At 48.5% G+C, this 20,715-nt stretch overlaps 2 long non-coding RNA genes across 3 annotated transcripts; one reads left to right on the top strand and one right to left on the bottom strand.

Moving 5' to 3' along the window:
• The first annotated feature begins 9 nt into the window (after positions 1 to 9).
• On the top strand, positions 10 to 16,347 carry LOC110340976. 2 transcript variants are annotated; one of them, XR_002382833.2, is made up of 5 exons: positions 10 to 222; positions 11,963 to 12,033; positions 12,525 to 12,662; positions 12,775 to 12,985; positions 16,290 to 16,347. It is a non-coding gene; the product is annotated as an uncharacterized LOC110340976 (long non-coding RNA). The 2 variants fall into 2 exon arrangements; XR_005871309.1 differs by lacking the exon at positions 16,290 to 16,347 and having other exon boundaries at positions 12,775 to 14,060.
• Positions 5,629 to 9,494, bottom strand: LOC121134246. The gene is made up of 3 exons (XR_005871311.1): positions 9,308 to 9,494; positions 8,489 to 8,609; positions 5,629 to 5,683 (listed from the first exon to the last, which is right to left on the bottom strand). It is a non-coding gene; the product is annotated as an uncharacterized LOC121134246 (long non-coding RNA).
• Positions 16,348 to 20,715: the final 4,368 nt, after the last annotated feature.

Here is a 20,715-nt window from a genome sequence, read left to right as displayed (position 1 = left end):
ACCGGCGAGCCGCAATCACCGCTCGGGCCAGGGAGCGGACAATGCCGGCGGCCAATGGAAGCGAGGGGGCGTGTCGGGGGCGTGTCTTCAGCTCCAGACAAGAGCACAGACCCCGCGAGGGGAGGGGGCGAGACTCGTCGGAGCGAAAGCTCCGGGGACCGGGTGACCACGCTCCGGATCCCGGCGTGGGCGCGTGTGGCCTGGAGAGACCCTGGAGGAAGGGTGAGCGTTCCCAGTTGCGCACTAGAAAGCAGGCTTTAGGGCGCTGGCGCTGTGTGGTTCGGTGGTAGGGCGCTTGCCTAAGAGCCTGAGTTTCTAAGCACCGTCAAAAATAAAACGTGCTTTCCACTGTTGTGAGTAAATACTGTGAGAAAGAGGCACGAACTGCGAGGATGTTAGACGTGCAAGTGAAGTACTTGGGAGGCAGAGGCAAGCTGATCTCCTGGGTCTGAGGCCAGCCAGGGCTACATGTGAGAATAAAACAAAACGAAAACACACAAGTGAGTGTGTAGGAACGGTGGTCTGCATCCTGGAAAGTCGGCTGCCCAGGCTTGGCACTCAGGGGTCCCCTTGGAGTAACAGTCTTCCGGGCACAGATCTGCCCCAGCCTTTCCCCCAACTGATCACGGAAATCCCCTTTGGCGCCCAGCCCTGTTCCTAAAGCTTCTTCTCCCAGGAAATCCTCTTCTAGACCTATCCTCAAACCCAGTCACCATACAGTCGGGGGGGGGCGGCTGACCTGCCTCCCTCCTGGCCTTGCCAGCCTAGGCCACAGGTAGCTGTGAGCCCATTTCCCTAGATAAGTGGTCCCAGCCACACTGCCTTGTTTTTCCTGACCCCGGGCCTGGCCTAGCTCAGCCCAGAGCCTGAGAACCAGGCAGTCTGTGTTTATGACATTCAGTAATTTAATGCATGGCCACGAGACAAAAGCTCTGGAAGTGCGGAGTGGGGGTCTCTGGTGGTGAATCTGGGAATGGCACCTTTAGGCAAGTCCCCTAGGCTAGGTTGAAGAGCAGAAGGGAAATGTCCAGGGGGTGGGCTGGCCAGGTGCTAATCCTGGTAATTCTCTCTCCTTAAAGATTTATTCTTGTTATTTTATTTATGTGTGTATGTGAATGCCACGAGTGTGTGGGTACCACCGGATCCAGAAGAGGATGTTGAACTCCCGGGAGCTGGAGTCACAGGCAGTGGTGAGCCAGCAGATGTGGGTGCTGGGAACCAAACTTAAATCCCCTGCAAGAACAGGAAGCACTCTTGAGTGCTGAGCCATCTATCCAGGCCTCTGCCTTTTGTTTTGTTTTTGGAAAACATGTCACTATGAAGCATATACACATGTAAATAAATTAGGCATAAATAACGGAAAGCATCTCAGACATCGCCCTTCCTTGTCCAAAGAGAGTAAAAACTATGGAGGAGCCCTTTTCACATAGAGACAACACACTGGGCTAAATCCCTGAGGGGATCCTCTGTTCCGTGCATACAGCTGTCAGTTACCTGAATCCTGTCTGTAGAATGCCCTGGTTTTCCTTGAGCAGACCCTTCCTGCAAGGACGGAGAGTTGAGTCTTAGGTGACTTTACTGAAGTTACAGAACCTGTTTTGTAGCTACCTGCACATAAAGGTTTGTGTTGTCTGTATTGGCCTCAGAATATGTGTGGAGATTTCTCTTCGTGATAACTTGGCAGGGACATTTAGAGGGAAGCTACCCTTTGTCAGCAATGGCTGGGATGATGGAAGGAGAAGAACCTCAGAATTCTACATAGCTGATGTCCTTGGGTAAAATCTGCAGCTGCCCTGAACCCATGACCCTGCCTGTGTTTCCCCGTCTGTGAAACAATGAGGCTGGACTTTTCTATCCAGCTCTGGCAACCTTAGGCTTCTTAGTCGATCGGTCCATCAGTGAATGTGCATAGTGCTTCGAGTCCTTCAGGGATCTAAGGAAATAATCAGAATTTAGACCAAAGAATGTCTGTCCTGTTGAGGCGTGGGGAATGTAGGGACAGGCAACAAAGAACATGAACACACACACACACACACACACACACACACACACACACACGAGTGCACCTGTGTGCAAAAGCACAGAAGAGGTTAACTTCAGACGCAGGTGTATGCTGATGATATAATGAGCTTCCCAGTGGAAGAATGACAGGTGCAGGGGCCATTATGAAAGCTTCCGGGAGAGTCCAAGGGGGCGGGGCCAATGGCTAGGAAGAAATTCTTGTATCGTTCTTAACTTTGCCACTTCTGCCTAGCCGTTGAAGCCAAACCAAACCAAGGAGATTCTGTTTATTTCCCCTTATAGTGCAGCCCTCTGGTAAGGTTCATGTGGGGAAATGACTGTAACACGAAAAACAAAAGATCCAGAGACTGATACTGGGGTTCAAGCTTCAAACTGCATATCAGAAAAGCAAAGCAGCCGGCCACTAGCTTCTCACCTCTGCCTCAGGCTGAATGTGCTGGTCCTGTCTCCACTAGCTCTCCCCAAGCCTCTGACTGTAGCCTCTCCTCAGTGTGGCTAGAGAATGAATGCCTCTCCTGAACTCTTGTTTCTGTCTTATATACTTCCCTAATGTTGGGATTAAAGGTGTGAGCTATAATTCTCTTTTAGACTGATCCACTCTTATGTAGATCTAGTTGTCCTTGAACTCACAGAGATCCGTCTATCTCTGAATCCTGAGTCCTAGGATTAAAGGCGTGTACCACCACCTCCTAGCCTCTGGCTGCTGGGATTAAAGGTGTGTGTCTGGCTTTCAAGGCTTGTGACTGACTTTCCTTTCTGAATCCTCAGGTAAGCCTTAATAAATCATAAACAATATATCACCACAAGTGACACAGAATCTAACCTGCAGTTTAGAAGACAGCTGTGAAGATTGAGTGGGGGCTGGCGGGAGCTGAGGGGAGCTGAGGAGGAGGCTGCAGTAGAAATGGAGGCAAATGGCTGGATTGGGCTATTTCTAGAGGGCAGGCCCCACACACCCCAAGGTAGCTGTGAATTCAGCCTAATACAAAATCATAAACTTACTGAGAGCATTGCGGGAAATGTTTGGGTTTTGTTTTGTTTTGTTTTTGATGTTTGTTTTTTGGGTTTTTTTGTAACTTGGTTCTCAGTCTTGAATTTTGTAGGTGATGGTGTCCTGTTGTGATATCAAAACACTGAACTTGTCTGGCAGAAAGGCAGGGCTTACTAAAGGGTGAGGTGGCTTGTGAGGAAACACATGTTTGGGATGACCCCACGGTTTGGTTTGGATTCTTTTGCATTGAACAAGCAGGCAGATGTTCCTGCCATTACGAAGGGTGAAGAGGAAAGGCAGGAATAGGTGCAGGTATTTGAGGGGGAGAATGATGATGCTGATGGTGATGATGATGGTTTAGAATCTTGGAACGTATCAGTTAGCTTTTGCTGTACCACTACAAGAACCTCTGGACCACACTTCTCTGAAAGGAGGAGCTGTTTGGAGAAGTTCAGGAGGCGTTTCCCTAAACCAGACAACCAGAGTTCTCCTTGGTTTCCCAGTCAGGGCCCCAAGTGGTTTTTGGGAGAAATGTCCCCATGGGGTTGGGCCTTTGCATACTTGCTCCCCAAATGATGTGCTCTTTGAGGGGGGTATGGAGATGCAGTCTTCCTGGGTGGGCTTTAAGAGTCCACAGCCTCACTGCACTTCTGGTTCACTCTCTCGGCTTTCTGCAAGTGGTTGGAGATGCACTCTCTCTGCTTTCTGCAAGTGATTGGAGATGAGCTCTCTCGGCTTTCTGCAAGTGGTTGGAGATGCTCTCTCGGCTTTCAGCAAACGGTTGGAGATGAGCTCTCTCGGCTTTCTGCTCCAGCCACCGTGCTTCTGCTGCTGAGCCTTTCTGCCATGATGGACTCCCACCATCTGCAGCTGGAGCCCAAATAAACTTTCCTCCTCAAGTTCCTTCTGCTCAAGGCATTTTGTCACAGCCTCAGAAAAGTAACTAATACAATGACCTTGAACTTCTGATCCTACTACCCATATCTTCCTAGGGCTGGAATTACAAGTGTGAGCTTTGGCTGCTGTTTTGTGATGGAGGCGGTGGATGGAGACAGGGGTGGGGATGGGGGTGGGTGGAGGGATGTTCACTATGTAGCTCAGGCTGTCCTGAAGCGCCCAGTGCTTCTCCTCAGCCTGCTGAGTGGTGGGGTTACACCATGCACATCTTAGTTTACTTTTTGTTGCTATAATAAAACACTGATTGTCTTAGTCACTCTTCTATTCTGTGAAGAAGCACTATGACCACAACAACTCTTGGAAAAGAAAGCATTTGATTGGGCTGCCTTAAAATTCCGAAGGTTTAGCAGGGCGTTGGTGGTGCACGCCTTTAATCCCAGCACTCGTGGGGCAGAGGCAGGTGGATCTCTGTGAGTTCGAGACCAGCCTGGTCTACAAGAACTAGTTCCAGGACAGCCTCCAGAGCCACAGAGAAACCCTGTCTTGAAACCCCCGCAAAGAAAAACAACAACAAAAATTTTCAAAAGTTTAGTTCTTTGTCATCATGGCGGTAACATGGCCACGTGCAGGTAGACATGGAGCTGGAGAAGTTACTGAGAATTTTACATCCAAATTCACAGGCAGCAGGGAGGGAGGGAAGGACGGAGCGAGGCAAAGAGGAGAGAGAGAGAAAGAGAGAGGGAGAGGGAGAGGGAGAGGGAGAGAAACTGGGCTTGGCTTGGACTTTTGAAAACTCAAAGCCCTCCTCCAGTGGCACACTTCCTCCAACAAGACCACACCTACTCCAATAAGGCCACACCTCCTAATCCTTCTCATGTAGTGCCACTCCCTGATAATTAAGAATTTAAATATACAAGCTTGTGGGACCATTTTTTTTTATTTTATTTTCCAGTTTAAATTTAGATAAGAATCAAGGTTGTTTCACAAGTCAGTTCCAGGTCCCTCTCCCATTCCCTCCCTTCCTCCCGTGCCCTCCTCCCCCCCACCCCCCCCAACCCCCGGTTATCCCCTCATTTCTCCAGGGAGGGTGAGGCCCTCCATGGGGGTGTCCATAGTGTGTCATTTCATATAGGGCAGGGCCTAGACCCTTTCCCAAGAGTTCTGGGTGAGAGTGCACCTCACATTGTTCTATGGGAGTCCAAAGTCCGTGTGTATACTTGGGATGGGTACTGATCTGCTGCCCAAGGCTCAATAGATTCCCTAGGCCTCTTCACTGACACCCAGATTCAGGGGGTCTTGATCAGTCCCATGCTGGCTTCCCAGGCTAATGCCTGGGATTCAAGAGTTAACCTTTGTCTGGTCAGCTGTTTCTGGGGGTTAAACCAGCCCAGTCTTAATCCCTTTGATCATCAGTCCTCCCTCTTTGTTACTGGCTTTCTTGAGTTCAGCTCAGTACTTAACCAAGGGAGTCTGCCTCTTCTTCGATCAGCCACTAAATAAAGTTTCTGTTTCCCAGACTCTCTGGCCATAGGATTGTAGGCTGGCACTCCCCAGATCTATGTCTAAAATCCATATATGAGAGAGTACATGCCATGTTTCTCTTTTTGTGACTGGGTTACCTCACTCAGGATGGTTTCTTCTAGTGTCATCCATTTGCCTGCGAATCTCATGATTCCATTATTTTTTTCTGCTGAATAGTACTCCATTGTGTAGATGTACCACATTTTCTCTATCCACTCTTCGGGTGAGGGACATCTAGGTTGCTTCCACGTTCTGGCAATTACAAATAAAGCTGCTATGAACATAGTGGAACAGATTGTGGGACCATTTTTATTCAGACTACCACACTGACCAAAAGCAATTAGGGTAGTGTCTTAGTTAGGGTTCTGTTCTTGTGAAGAGACACCATGACCACAGCAACTGTTATAAAGGAAAACATTTCACTGAGGCTGGCTTACAGTTGAGAGGTTTAGTCCATTGTCATCATGGAGGGAAAAACGGTAGAAGGCAGGAAGCCATGGTGCTGGAGAGATAGCTGAGAGTTCTACTTCTGGATCCTCAGGCATCAGGAAGTGACAGAACCACTAGGTCTAGCTGGAGAATCTGAGACCTCAAAGTCCACTCCCAGTAACCCACTTCCTCTAACAAAGCCACACCCACTCCAGCAAGGCCACGCCTCCTAATAGTGTCACTCCCTATAAATAATCCTATGAGGTCCACTACAGGGAGGAGAAAGTTTATTTGGCTTACATGTCCCCATTACAGTTTATCATTGAGGGAAGCCAAGGCAGGAATTTAAGCAGAGCAGGAACTTGGATGCAGGAACTGAAGCAGAGACCGAGCTCATACTCTGTTAGTTCCTCTGTACTTCCTGGACCCAACTGCCCAGGAGTAGCTTCCCCACTGTGGCCTATGCCAACCACATCAACCATTAACCAAGAAAGAGCCCCACAGACTTGCTCATAAGTCAATTATTTTTATTTTATTTTAGAACAAGGTCTCTCTACATAGTTCTGGCTGTCCTGGAACTATGTAAACCAGACTGACCTCAAACTCACAGAGATCTGCCTGCCTCTGCCTCCTGAGTGCAGGGATTAAAGGCGTGCTCCATCATGCCCAGCTTCCATAACCAACCTTGTGGAGGCATTTTCTCAGCTGAACTCCCTCTTCCCAGATGACTAGTTGTGTCAAGTTGCCCAAAAACCCAACGAGGAGGACACTGTGGATCTTAAAGGATTTCTTGTTTTTATTTTTGCAGTCCCCGGAGTTGAACCCCAGACCTCACTCTTGCTGGGCAATCACTCTTGTCCCTGAACTACATTCCCAGATCTCTTTTTATTTCTGATTTCCAGGTAGCGTTTTACTAAGTTTCCTAGGTTTTGAACTTTTTGATCTTTCTGCCTCAGCTTCACAAGTAACTGGCACTGAAATGTCTTGTTGCTGTTGTCCTTAGTCATTTATTTTTAAAGATACACTGTTAATATCTTGTATATGTGTATCTGTGAGTATGTGGGCATGTTTTTACAGGTACCCATGGAGTCCAGAAGAAGGTGTGGGGTCCCCTGGAGCTGGAGCTACACATGGTTGTGAGATACGTAGAGTGGGTGCCGGGAACCAAACCCAGGTCCCCAGAAGAGCAGAGTGTACTCCTAACAGCTGAGCCATTTCTCCAACCCCCTAAAATGTTTCTTAAAAGAAAACATTCCTGTTTTTGTTTTCATTTCCCTATGACTGGTGAGGCTGAATATATTTAACATGTTGATTAACCTCTTGTGGTTCTTCAAATGTCCTGTCTTAGCCATTGTATACTCTCGAGTTAGGTCATAGATTCTTCCAGGAAGAGGCCAGTGCCAAGGGCCGACAGACTGAGAAAATGCCATAGAGGCTGGTCCCATGGCTCAGGTGGCAGAGGGTCTCAGAATCAGCCACCAGCCAGGGTTGGCCTTGTTGGGGCCCAGCCTGGAATTCTGGGAAAGCAGCCTGGGTACACTGACTGGCAGAATATTGGACCAGGCCTGTGTGGCTAATGCAGGGAATGGCTGGTATCCTAGGAGTTCCACCTGTTGCTTGTAGTGGGGGAAAGGGCACCTGCTTCCAGAAAAGCTGGGTGCTGCCGGGAAGGAGGAGGCTCAGGGGATCTGGCTAGGCTCCCCTGGCAGTCTGAGGATCTAGTTTCAGTTTGGTTTCTGTTGCTGTAAGAAAATAATGGAGGCAAGCTAACTCATACAGTACTGGTGTTTACTTAGCACATAGTTGTAAGGAGTGGGAAGTCCAAGAACATAGTGCCTCTTGTGCTTGGCGTCCAGTGAGCACTCTTGTGTCACAACCCAGTAGGGCATCACATGCCAAAATTCTTCTCCCTCCCATTCCACAACTGCTCCAGCATTATAAAGCCCCTACTGTGGACTAGAATGTAGCTCAGCTAGCAGAGTGCAAGCCAGGGTCAACCCTCAGCACTACCAGGTCACCAGGTCTGTAATTCCAGCGCTCAGAAGGTGGGAGCAAGCCAATCAGAATATCAAAGCCATGCTTGGCTTTGTAGTGAGCTCCGAGCTAGCTACAGTAAGATCCTGTCCCTAAAATACAGATAAAAGTAGCCATCATGGGAGGCTCAGCCTCATGACCTCCTCTGTTCCTGATGACCTCCCAAAGGACTCACTTCCGATTACCATTAACAGAGGAATTTTGGGGGGTGAAGTTTCCAGCATGTGAATTCTGGAGGACAAAGCTTCAAACAACAGCTTTTAGGGTTGGCAGGATGGCTCAGTGGGTAAAGGCACTTGCCACCAAGCCTGATAACCTGAGAGACATCCCTGGGGCCCACATGGTAGGAGGAGAGAATTGACTCTTAAAAGCTGCCTTCTGTTCTACACACACACACACACACACACACACACACACACACACACACACACACACACTTTTTAATTTAAAATGAAACCAAATGACAGCTTCTGCATGGTGACAACAGAGTCTGAATCGGCTCTTGGAGGCCTGGAACAGAAGGGGCAGAACATTTTACACCAAGACAAGACATATATATGGATGTGCCATTCTGAGCCAGGGACAGTGACTCACCGGTGTTCTCGACTATGTGCCGGGTTCTAAGACCCCTGGCAGCTGTTGGTGATAGACTGTACCGCAGATAAAGTGGCACCGTGGACAACCCTAGATTAGTTGCTCCAGGTCTTCATGCCTACTGGATAGTTAGAAAGGACAATCAAGACCTTTTCTTTGAGACAGGGTTTCTCTGTGTAGCCCTGGTTGTCCTGGAACTCGCTCTGTAGACCAGGCTGGCCTCAGACTCACAGAAATCACCTGCCTCTGCCTCCTGAGTGTGGGATTAAAGGTGTGTTCTCTAGAAAGACTATCTATCTTATGGCTACACACCACCAAGCATGGTCAGAGCTTGATGACAGGGCCACATAGTGCTGGGACCATGAAGACCTTAATAAACGCGTGCCACCAGTTAGCTCCTCCTGGGGACATTCAGACTGGCTGCTGGCAGCCTCACCTACAGCAAGCTACAGAGCTGGACCCTTTCCCAAGCTTCCAGTAGAGATCCAACCCCTCAGACATTTGATGAAAACCTTGCTGGGTCCTGGAGAGGTCAACCGTGTGTTTGAAGCTCCCTGGCTCCTTTCTCTGCTTCCTGTATTTTAACTCCAGGCATCTCAACTTCCTCCTACCTGCTTCCCAGCTTCTGCTTCTTGTCCCAAGGACCAAGCCCTCTGGGCCCTGCTCAGAAAACTGAAGGCCCTTCCCTTAACAAAATTCTATTTTCTGTTACCAACAAGAGGAACTACATTGTCATTTTTTTTCTCCCTATGAGACAGCACCAGACCTTTGTGAGGTCAACAAGACAAGCAGGACTGTATCCCGTACAATCATACAGACCTTCTGAAACCTGCAGGACCTGGAACCTGGGGTTGGTGTTCACTTCCTCATGGCTGTCCCCAACCTTCTGTGCAGTCAGGAAGCAACATTCTTTCTCCCTCTCTGAGGGAATGGCCCCACCTATTTCTCCATGACTGCGGAGAACCCAGCCTCTTCGGAGTGTCGTGGGGAGTGGCAGCAGAGGCCTGGGAAGGGGGCTCTGGGAGCCTGATATTTAGTGCTTCAGCGTTCCTGGGTAACCTGCTAATTAAAGGCAGCCAGGGTGGAGAGCATTGTAGATTTCTTTTAGTAAAAGACCAAGCCACCCTCCAATTTTATTCTCTCACAAAACCAAACCAACGGCCCCCAAGTGGCTTCTAATATCACAGTTCTCATATTTTAAACCAAACCAACCAATAAAACAAACAAAATCCAAATACTTGTTATGTTGCCTACACTTTCTTTGAACTCCTGCAATCTTCCTACCTGAGCCTTCTAAAAATTATGTTTGTGTAAGTGTATGTCTGTGTGGGGGTTTGTGCATGTGAGTGCAGTGCCCATGGAGACCACAAGAGAGCCCTGTGCATCCTCAAGAGCTGTGAGTCCAGCAAGCCCAGTGTGCCTTCTTAGGGACTGAATTGGCTCACATTAAATACCAGACTGGTAGTCTTGGTAAATAAAACACAGTGAGCCCTTGTGCAATCCTTAGGTTTCAGAGACATGCACTGGGCAATTTTGTTTCATTTTGTTTAGGGTTTTTTGTTTTGTTTTTTGTTTTTTTGAGACAAGGTTTTTTTGTGTAACTGCTCTGGCTGCTCTGGAACTCACTCTGTAGACCAGGCTGGCCTTGAACTCACAGAGATCCGCCTGCCTCTGCCTACCAAGTGCTGGGATTAAAAGCTTGGGCCACCACTGGGCAATTTTTGTCATTGTGCAAATGGTAACAACGTCACTGGGTTAAAAAGTTGCATGAAACAAATGCCCTCTTACCATGAGATGCAATCCCCCCCCCCAAGACAGGGTTTCTCTGTGACTTTGGAAACTGTCCTGGAACGAGCTCTTGTAGACCAGGCTGGTCTTGAACTTACAGAGATCCGCCTGCCTCTGCCTCCCGAGCACAGGGATTGAGGGCGTGCCCCACCACTGCCAGACTAAGATGCAATCTGTTTTTTATTAATGTGTATTTTTTATGTATGTGTGCATAGGCCTGCCATAGTTCAAGAGTTGAGGCCAGAGAACATCTAACAGAAAGTTTCTCTCCTTCCACTATATAGGACTGAGGATCAAGTCCAGGCGGCTATGCTTGGCAGCAGGCACCTTTACCCGGTGAGCCATCTTGGCAGTTCTGTGTGGGTTTTTGATTTTTGTTTTGTTTTGTTTTTTGAGACAGGGCTGGGATAACTCTTCGTGAGGCTGAAGCTGAGGCTGACACTGAGGTTGGCTGATTTTGCCTCCCCAGTGTTAGGAAGATAGATGTGACTGACCACATATTCTTCCCCAGCCCCTGGTTATATTTCAAGCCCAGGCTGCCTTTGATAACCCTCTAGGCTCTGCCTCCCGTGTAACCGGATACAAAGCAAGCATCACCTTGACTGGACCACCAACCTAATTCAATGAAACCACTGACGGAGCCTCTTGAGAAGGCCGGGCCAGTGTCATGCATGAAGTCACGCCTGGATTTACAATATCCACTTATACAGAAAATGTTCATCCATGAAGCAAAGCATAACCTTTACAAATCTGGCTGAAATGGACCCTGCCATTTCCATGATTGAGTCGGGGCTGTGCATCCCTCTCCCCCAGCCAGGAGGACCAGGGGGCCTAGATCAAAGGGACAGCTGAGTCTGAGAACACTCACGTCCCACCTCTACAAGGGCCAGAACCAGGAGGGCTTCACTTTCCTGAGCCCTGGTGGAAGGACAGGACCAGGAGGGAAGGTCTGACATCCTCGGGGCAGAAGCGATCCCTGATTCTTGGTGGTGAGCCAGTGTCCAATAGGGGGCAGTCAAGACTGAAAATTCAACCTTGGTCTGGGGTTAACGAGATGGCTCAGTGGGTAGGGATGTTTGCTGGCAAGATTGACAACGTGAGTTCCATCACCAGATCCCACGAGGTAGGAGGAGATAACCAGTTCCTGGAAGTGACATGCTCACACACACACACACACACACACTTCACTCAGTGGCCTAGAAGACAAAGTGAGAGAGAAAGCTCACCGTGTAGAGTAATACAAAAGAAAAGGAAGAAGAAGGGATACGAGGTAAAGCAAAGATGAATAAATGTGGCCCGTGCTGTCAGCCAAGTGACCTAGCCCTTCCCCACTGCCACCGCCCTTCTCTGACTCCGTGTTGAAGGCTGAAAAGCTGACACATCTCATTACCACCGTCCCTCCCTATCAGCTGTCATCGGAGCCAGAAGATTTTGTTTTTCTGATATAAATGCCCGTGCAGACATGATGCCGGGAGCTGCAGTGCCCACGGATGCCGATCCACGTAGCCAAAGCCAGAAAGTACCTCTTTAACCTCTTTATAAGGGTCTTATTAAGTAAGAAAAGTCAGCAACTGTTGGCGACAATCATTTTTTTTACTCAAATTTTGTTACTTGTATCTGAAAATATTTCTTTTCCCTTTTTCTTTCTCTAAGTTTATTTTATGGTTGTTTTGTGTATATGCCTAGTATCCTAAGGAGGCCAGAAGAGAGCACTGGATCCCCTGGAATTGGAGTCACAGACGGTTATAAGCTGCCAGGTGGGTGCTGGGAATTGACCCCAGGTCCTTTGCAGGAGCAGTCAGTGCTCTTTTAACCATTGAGCTCTCTCTCCAGCTCCCCTGAGGATGTTTCTAACTAATATGAGAAGCAATGATTACAGAGATTGTGCAAGAAAGGTTCTTTTTGGTGAAGAAAAACTTTTAAAATTATTTATATTTCCTCTATCTTTGTTTATATGTATGAGTGTTTTGCCTGTGTGTATGTGATACCCAAGAAAGCCAGAAGAGGGCGCTGGATCCTCTGGAACTGGGCTTGACCTGAATCCAGGTTCTCTGTAAGAGGAGCAAGCACCCAAGTGCTGAGTCATTACTCCAGCCCTAAAAACCCCCCTTTAGGAGCAGAGTCCAGCTTCTCAGCATGTAGAAATGAAAATAGTGGGTGAGGAGGAAGGACTGACGCAGATAAGAACATGAGTCAGGAGAGAAGATAGAAAGCAAGTCGGGTTTTTTGTTCTTGTTCTTGTTTTTAGTTTCAACTCTGCCATGGATTGCCTCGTGTTGTGGTGGACGAGTGCATCAAATGTATCCAATAGTGGAGATGTGAAATCCAATGTGAAGCTCCACGGCTGCAGGCTGGCTGTCCAGACGCTTTGGAAGTTCACGGAGGTGTATGCACTTTGGGTCTGGTTAATTTCAGTGTGTGATTTTTGTTTTCTCATTTGCAAGGTCTTTATAATAATTCCTTTTTTTTTTCTTTTTGTAAAATCTGCTCTCGTCTAGAAGAAAGAACCGGGTCCCTGGAGAAATGAGTGCCAGGCAAGCATTAGTATTTCATTTTTAACTCTTGAATGTGGACCACAGAGAAATGACACGAACGCAGAGGATGTTAAATTGCATCAAAGAGCCTGTACGTCACCAAGATCTCATTCACTTGAAGGGCACTCGACGCCTCAGACAGAATTCTGTAACCTAAGAAGAATTCTCCAGAAAGGTACTGTATGAAACGCAACTTGTGGTATGTCGTGTCTGTAATCTTTGCCAAGGGAGGCTGAGGCAGGAGGATCAAGAGTTGAAGGTCATTCTTGGCTACCTAGCAAGTTTGAGGCCAGCTTCGACTACATGAGACCCTGACTCAGAAGAACAATGTTTGTGAGCATAGCCTGGGTTACACAGTGAGACTCTGTCTCCAAAAACTAAAAACCAGCCAAGACTTGTAATCATTTGCCATATTTTCTGTAGCCCCGAGCATCTTGGGCTGTTGTGAGCCAAGTTTGGAAATTCAAGTAGAAATCAGTACAGAAAGGTTTTGAACACACTGACAGACATCTAAGCCCGCGCAGCCTTCCTAACGCTGTGACACCCCCACCCCCATGTAATACAAATACAGTTCCTCTTGTAGTGGTGACACCATACAATTATTCTCGTTGCTACTTCATAACTGTGATTTTGCTATTGTTATGAATCCTAGTGCAAATACCTGTGTTTTCTAATGGTCTTAGGCAACGCCTGTGAAAGGATCTTTGACTCTCAAAGGGATCTCGACTCACGGGTTGAGAACTGCTGCTCTGCAGGGTTGAACTGCCAAAATCAGAATTTGGTACAAAATTCAAAATGACAAGGGTAACAATGATCTCTGAGGCTGCAGAGGCAGTGCCACAGTTAAGGGCTCTTACTGCTCTTGCTGAGGACCTGAGTTCAGGTCCCAGCACCCCTGTCAGGTGGTTCAGAACCACTTGTAACTCCAGCTGCAGAGATCCCAGGCTTCTGATTTGTGTGAGCTCCTGCACACATGTGTATATAACCACACAGACAAAGCAGGGTCTCGCTGGGCACCCTTGGCTGGCCTGAAACTAACAGAGATTCACCCGCCTCTGCCAGGAAGAATCCTCCCCACCTCCCAGGCTCTCTCTATGTAGTCATGGCTGCCCTGGAACTCACTCTGTAGACCAGGCTGGCCTCGAACTCATAGAGATCCGCCTGCCTCTGCCTCCCAAGTGGTGGAATAAAAGATGCGTGCCACCATGCCCTGTAGTAAATCTTTGTTTATAAAAGCCACCTCTCTCCAATTGGAAAGCTGTTGTGTTCAATCTGTCACATGCAGAAACAGCAGAAGATCTGTTGAAAAAAAAAAACAGTTCTGGGTAGTGAGTGTGCAGGCATGGAAAGCCTTTAGTTAATTCTTTGAATTCTAGGAAAAGGAGCCATGTTACATAAGGGTCTGACAGATGGGCTGAGCAACCAAAGTATAGAAGAGAATCTCAGGGTGGTGTCTAAATTTGACCTCAAACTGCAGCCATCTGAGGCTCTTTCAAAATCCCTGCACTTGGTGCCTGCCCCAGGCATCCTGACGCCCTTGGTCTCAAGGGTGGTGTGGGCATCTGGAGGTTCTGAAGCTCCCCACATCACTCCAGTGTGCTGCAAAGTCCAGGAGCCAGTGGCCTCGTTAGGGCACAAAGCAGTATAGCTCATGACTCTTGGCAAACAAAAGGCAGCAGGAGAGTGGGCATGGAGAGAGGTTGGTGGGCTAAGAAATATAAGCTGCTGCATGGACAGAAGCCTTCGAGTGGAGAGATGGAGAGAGAAAGAAGCTGCTGAGGGTACTCTGATGTCATGCTTGGTCATAGTCACTGCCACCACTATCACTGTTGTCTAATGGAGAGGCTCTTAAAAGTTCTGTAGTCACAGGGCCAGGCATGATGTCTCACACCTCTGGTTCCAGCACTCAGGAGGCAGATGGAGGTGGGTATCTGTGAATTTGGGGCCAGAATGAGTCCCAGGTCAGCCAGGACTATAAATCCTAGTTTTATAGAAAGAAATAAAACTGCATACAGTAGTCACAGGATTTGTTTTGTAAGTCTGCCCCCTGGTGGCATCATCTGTGTATTACAGAGTGAGCCTACATTGTGGAGATAAGGGAAGTTGAGCTCAGGGAGGAGCTGGGGTAGAGTCCAAATGGATCAAAGACCTCAACATAAATCCAGCCACACTGAACCTCTTAGAAGAGAAAGTGGGAGGTACCCTTGAACGAATTGGTACAGGAGACAGCTTCCTGTAGCACAGACACTGAGATCGACAATTAATAAATAGGACCTCCTGAAACTGAGAAGTTTCACAAGGCAAAGGACACAGTCAACAAGACAAAAGGGCAGCCCACAGAATGGGAAAAGATATTCACTAACCCCACATCTGACAAAGGGCTAATCTCCAAAGTTTACAAAGAACTCAAGAAGGGAGTCTCCAAAACAAGGATCCAGCTAAAAGTGGTCTACAGAACTAAATAGAGAATTCTCAATAGAGGAGTCTAAAATGGCTGAGAGACACTTAAGAAAGTGCTCAACATCCTTAGCCATCAGGGAAATGCAAATCAAAACAACTTTGAGATACCATCTTACTCCTGTCAGAATGGCTAAAATCAAAAACACCGAAGACAATTTATGCTGGAGAGGATGTGGAGAGAGGGGAACACTCCTCCACTGCTGGTGGGAGTGCCAACTCACACAGTCACTATGGAAATCAGTATGGAGATTCCTCAGGAAAGTGGGAATCAGTCTACCACAAGACCCAGCAACTCCACTCTTAAGCATATACCCAAAAGATGCACATTCACACAACAAGGACATCTGTTCCACTATGTTTATAGCAGCACTATTTGTAATAGCCAGAACCTGGAAGCAACCTAGATGCCCCTCAAGTGAAGAGTGGATAGAGAAAATGTGGTGCATTTACACAATGGAATACTATTCAGCAGAAAAAAAAACAATGGAATCTTGAAATTTGCAGGCAAATGGATGGCACTAGAAGAAATCATCCTGAGTGAGGTAACCCAGTCACAAAAAGACTAACATGATATGTACTCACTCATAGATGGATTTTAGACATGGATCAGAGGATTGCCAGCCTACAATCCCACTGCTAAAGAGTCTGGGAAACAGGAAGGACCCTAAGAGAGATATGCATGGTACCCCAGAGAAAGGGAATGAGGCAAGATCTCCTGATCAGATTGGGAGCATAGGGGAGGGGAGAGGGAGCCAGGAAAAAGAGAGGGGGAGAAGAGGAGGAGAGAGGAGGACATTGGGGAGCAGGAAGGTTGAGTCAGGGGAAGAATAGAGGAGATCAGGATGAGAGATACCATAATAGAGGGAGTCATTATAGGTTTGAGGAGAGATCTGGCACTAGTGAGGTTTCCAGAGATTTACAAGGATGACACCAACTGGCAAACTAAGCAATAGTGGAGAGGCTACCTTAAATGCCCCTCCCTGATAATGAGTTTGACACTACCTTATATGCTATCCTAGAACCTCCATCCAGTAGCAGAGGCAGATACCCACAGCTAAACACTGAACTGAACTCCTGGAATCCAGTGACAGACAGCTGACCTGAACAAGGGGGGAGATCTTGGACTGATGGCTGAGAGGCCAGCATGGAACTGATCCAGACCACCTGAATGTGGTGTCAGTGAGGAGGCCTAGGCAATCTATGGGACTTTGGGTAGTACATTAGAATTTATTCCTGGCACACAAATGGACTTTGGGTGCCCATCCTACAATGAAGGATCTCTCTCAGCCTGGACACTTGGGAGAGGTAGGCCCTGCCCTGAACGAAATGACAGACTCTGGAGATCCCCTATGGAGGGCCTCACCCTCCCTGGGAACGGAGTGGGGATTGGGTCAGGGGCTTGGGGGGCTTGGGGGGGGCAGGGGAGGAAGGGAGGGAGAGGGAGCTGGAATTGACATGCTAAGCAAGCTTGTTTCTAATTTAAATTTAAAAAATTAAAAAAGAAAGGGATGAGAAAGACATGGCTTCCCTTGGTGCTCAGGCCAGCATCATTCAGGACAGCCACAAGCTTGATGCATCAGTGATTAAGGGTCTCTGCAGAACACTGCTGAGCAGGAAGTCCTGGGCAGTAGCAGAGAGCCTGGAGGCCTGATTCCCAGCACAGTCTGCCAGTGAGTACCTGGCCTGAACTTCAGCCTCTTGGTCCAGCTGGGAAGCTGCATAGCTTGTGGCTGTGTCAGTGGTTGCAGGAGAGTTCAAGACCAATCGTCTCTACCCTTCACTCAAGAGACAAGGCACAGCTACAGAAGAGCAAGCAAGTGCTATTGGGTGGCCAACAGGAAGTACTTGAAGGCTTCCTGGAGGACGTGGTATCTGCTAGTATCTAAGGATTAAAAAGGAGAAAGCTGTATCTGTGGGAAGACGTCCTACTCTGGGGACGTTCAGGAGAAACTTCCAGTCTCGGAGAAGCCAGTGGGAAGTGAGACATGAAGGGGTGAAGCTTTGACCGTCCTACCTTGGACCTCATTTAATTTTCCTGGACATGGGCTGGGGGTGGGTGGCTCAGTCAGTAGAGTGGCTGCTGTGCACACAGGAAGACCTGAGTTCGGATCCCCAGGAGCCACATTAAAGCCAGACATGGCAGTGTACACCTGTAATCCCATGCTAGGGGAGGGAGAATGGAGTTCACTGGCCACCAGCCTAGCCAAATTGATGAGCTCCAGGCTCAAGAAGAGAGAGTGCCTCAAAAAATAAGAAAGACCGACTGGAGAGATGGCTGTGCTCTTTCAGAGAGATCCAGGTTCAATTCCCAGCGACCCTGCGTTGGCTCATAACCGTCTGTAACTCCAGTTCCAGGGGATCTGATATCTCTTTTGGCTTCCAGGAGCACCCACATGCATGTGCACCCCCCCAAGCCCCTACAGACACATAAAATAAAGATAAAAGATGCAGAAACATGCTTGACAATGACCATGCTGATAAGCTAACACGGCGATGTGCAGGTAACAGTCATAGCTCCTGGGCAGAGTCACGGGAGCCGACTTCAAGGTGCAGAAAGTGACTGTGTGTTTGAGGCTGGGTCTCACAGTCACCGAGGCTGGCCTGGGAGCAGAGGGAAAGAGTGTGGAGCTAAGCATTTTCTGTTTATGTGAAGTTATTTATGACAGACACGACTAAATGGTATTCCATATGAGTTGAAGCCACACAACACTTCCTTTCCTCACTGTTTCTTATGTCTCAGGAGGGTTAACCTTCCAGCTGCCTGACGTCTTTTCAATAGACACAAGTAACCCAAATGCCTATTATGAGGGCCAGCATGATATAATTCCCAGTTCAGTCCAGCCATGACAACGCCAGCCTGTGCTCCCTGCCTGTGAGGTCAGTAAATATTTAAATCAGCACTTCTCAACCTGTGGGTCATGACCCTTTCGGGGGGTCGAATGACCCTTTCACAGGGGTCACCTAAAACCATCGGAAAACAGATACTTACATTACAATTCACAACAGTAGCAAAGTTGCAGTTATGAAGCAGCCATGAAAATAACTTTATGATGGGGGGGTCACCACAATATGAGGAACTGTACTAAAGGGTCACTGCGTTAGGAAGGTTGAGAACCACTGATCTGAGTGGCCTTGCATAGGCCTCCCTTGGGTCAACATCAATGGTCAAAAGAGCCCTTTGAGTCAGACCTGGTGATACACCGCTATATTTCCATTCACTCCCCAGCCGGCCCCCTCTCCTAGACAGGATGTGGATAGTCTGGTTGCTTTGTTATTTTATTTTGGAGGCAAACTCTCATATATCACAGCCTCCCTTAAACCTTTCACGTAGCCAGGACTAACCTGGAACCTCCGCCTGCACCTCCCAAGTGCTGGATTACAGGCCCTCACCACCAGGGGCTCCTGGTTGTGTTAATGTGGAAAATTAGCTTTCATTTTCCCTGACCTTCTCCCCTACAATGGAAGGATGGAATGCATTTTTTTTCCATTTCCTAAGAAGCTCTGAAGATGAGAAGTCCCCATGCCCTGGAGGAAATCAGATTATCTCCCCGTGGAGTTCGAAGGACACTGGAAGATTCACAGAAGGGAGGGCTCCCTGAGACAAGAGGAAGGAAAATGATGGTGAGGCCCAGGGAAGCTAGCGTTCCCTTCCCTGAGGGGAGGTAGAAGAAATGACCACAAGGTGGGGTTCTGGAGAGATGGTCCTGCAGTTCTCCCCAGATAAGCCCCCAAATTCCTGGGCCCCAGGCACCTCTCAGAAATAAGAGTCCCCCAAAACCCTGTCATTTTCTGGAAGCCTGAAGAAATAGGGGCCTGAGAAATCTCAGTAGCCATCCAGACCCCTCCACAAGCCTCGGCACCGTGTGCAGTTTTGTGAGCTAGGGAGATTCACCATGAAGTGAATGGCACTGGAAGTCATGCCAGCTCAACAAAATGGACCCTGTGGCTAGGATGAAACCTTTTTTTAATCCCAGGAATTGTGAACTGAGGTTTATACTCTTCCTGCAACTTTCCTGTTAGCCTGCTTGGGTCCAACCTGTCTCATCATCAAAGCTCATTCCCACATCCCTTCCTCTGGTCCCTCCTCACCATCCAAAACCACTAGAGGCCTCTTCTGCCTTCCCCTGAAGCTGAAGGCTCGTGTCAGCCATTCAACAGAAAGTTCCAGGGAGCTCCTGCTGCCAGCCTGGGACATGGCTCCTCATCTTGATTGGGGACCGCATGAAGATAATACATCACTCTTTCTCCTAGCTCTGAGCCCATTGTCTAAGCACCTGGTTAGCTAGCCACCTACAGGTCCCAGGGGCTGGAGTCCCTTGGCAGACAGACTCTGGCAGCCCCTTTTCCTCGCCTCAGCCAGGCTGCAGTGTCACATTGGCCGACATCCTGGGTAGATGCCAAGTCCCCTCTGTCTGAGATACCCAGGCTAGCTCAGGGATGGACCCCCCACTCCTACTTAGGGAGGGGGTCAGGCTGCCTCACTACTTCCTCCTCTGCCTGCCATAGATGGCCAGATTCTGTGAGAGCTCGGTGCTGGGTGTGTGTTAAGAACCTCTGAGCTCTGTGTATACCAGCGGCACGGCAGATGTAAACACTCCAGCCTTTCTCTGCTGGCTAGATAAACTTCAAGCTTTTAGGGCAAGGCACTGCCCCAGCACACGCTCTGTGTTTAAAAAAGATGTCAACAGCAGCCTGCACTCTTGGCAGAAGCTGGCTCTCTGTCTCTCGGCTTAATGGTCTGGGCCACTGACTCCCCAGCCAAGGGGCACACAGCTCGCCTCCCAGAGGATCAATCCTGGACTCCTGGCATTTGTAGACAGAGGGGAGCGATCTATGATCCATAACCCAGGAACACTGCAGACTCCCACATCCTCCTCCAGTACCTTAAGAGCCTGATATGGTTTTGATGTTTTGATCATAACGTAGCTGAGGGTGACCTTGAACACAGCCTTTTAATACCAGCACTCCTGAGGTAGAGGCTGGTGGATCTCTGAGTATGAGGCCAGCCTGGTCTGCAGATTCAGTTTCAGGACAGCCAAGCTTAGGCAGAGAAGGTAGCCGTGGAAAATGGAAAGCTGGTGAAGATGTAATTGAACAAGGGGCCATGTTCCAGCCCCAGCAAGCAGCAGGACTTGGCAGTTTCAGCCACGTGGTTCTGGAGTTAAGGACAGAAGAAAGGGGCTATGGAATTTGCTTCTGCATCTAAGGAAAACCACTGAAGCCAGGCAGGTGGCAGGGGTGTCCTTGAATGGAGAACTAGAGAGGCCATTGCGTGAAGCTATGACGTTGAAGCCTGGATTGCCTTGGATACCCCAAGATTTTGGAGATGCCAGAGTCCTGGGATACCTGCTGAGGAAAGCTGCTAACAGGGAGTGAACCAGCCCAGGAGAAAGACGTGTGTTGCAGTCACCAAAGCCGAATGGCGTGGAAGCTCTGAAGAGTGCT

Source organism: Mesocricetus auratus, unplaced genomic scaffold, assembly GCF_017639785.1.
Source record: "Mesocricetus auratus isolate SY011 unplaced genomic scaffold, BCM_Maur_2.0 Super-Scaffold_100027, whole genome shotgun sequence".
NCBI classification, from domain to species: Eukaryota; Metazoa; Chordata; class Mammalia; order Rodentia; family Cricetidae; genus Mesocricetus; species Mesocricetus auratus.
The sequence above is the reverse complement of the archived record's forward strand: the minus strand, read 5'-3'. Positions and strand labels throughout refer to the sequence as shown.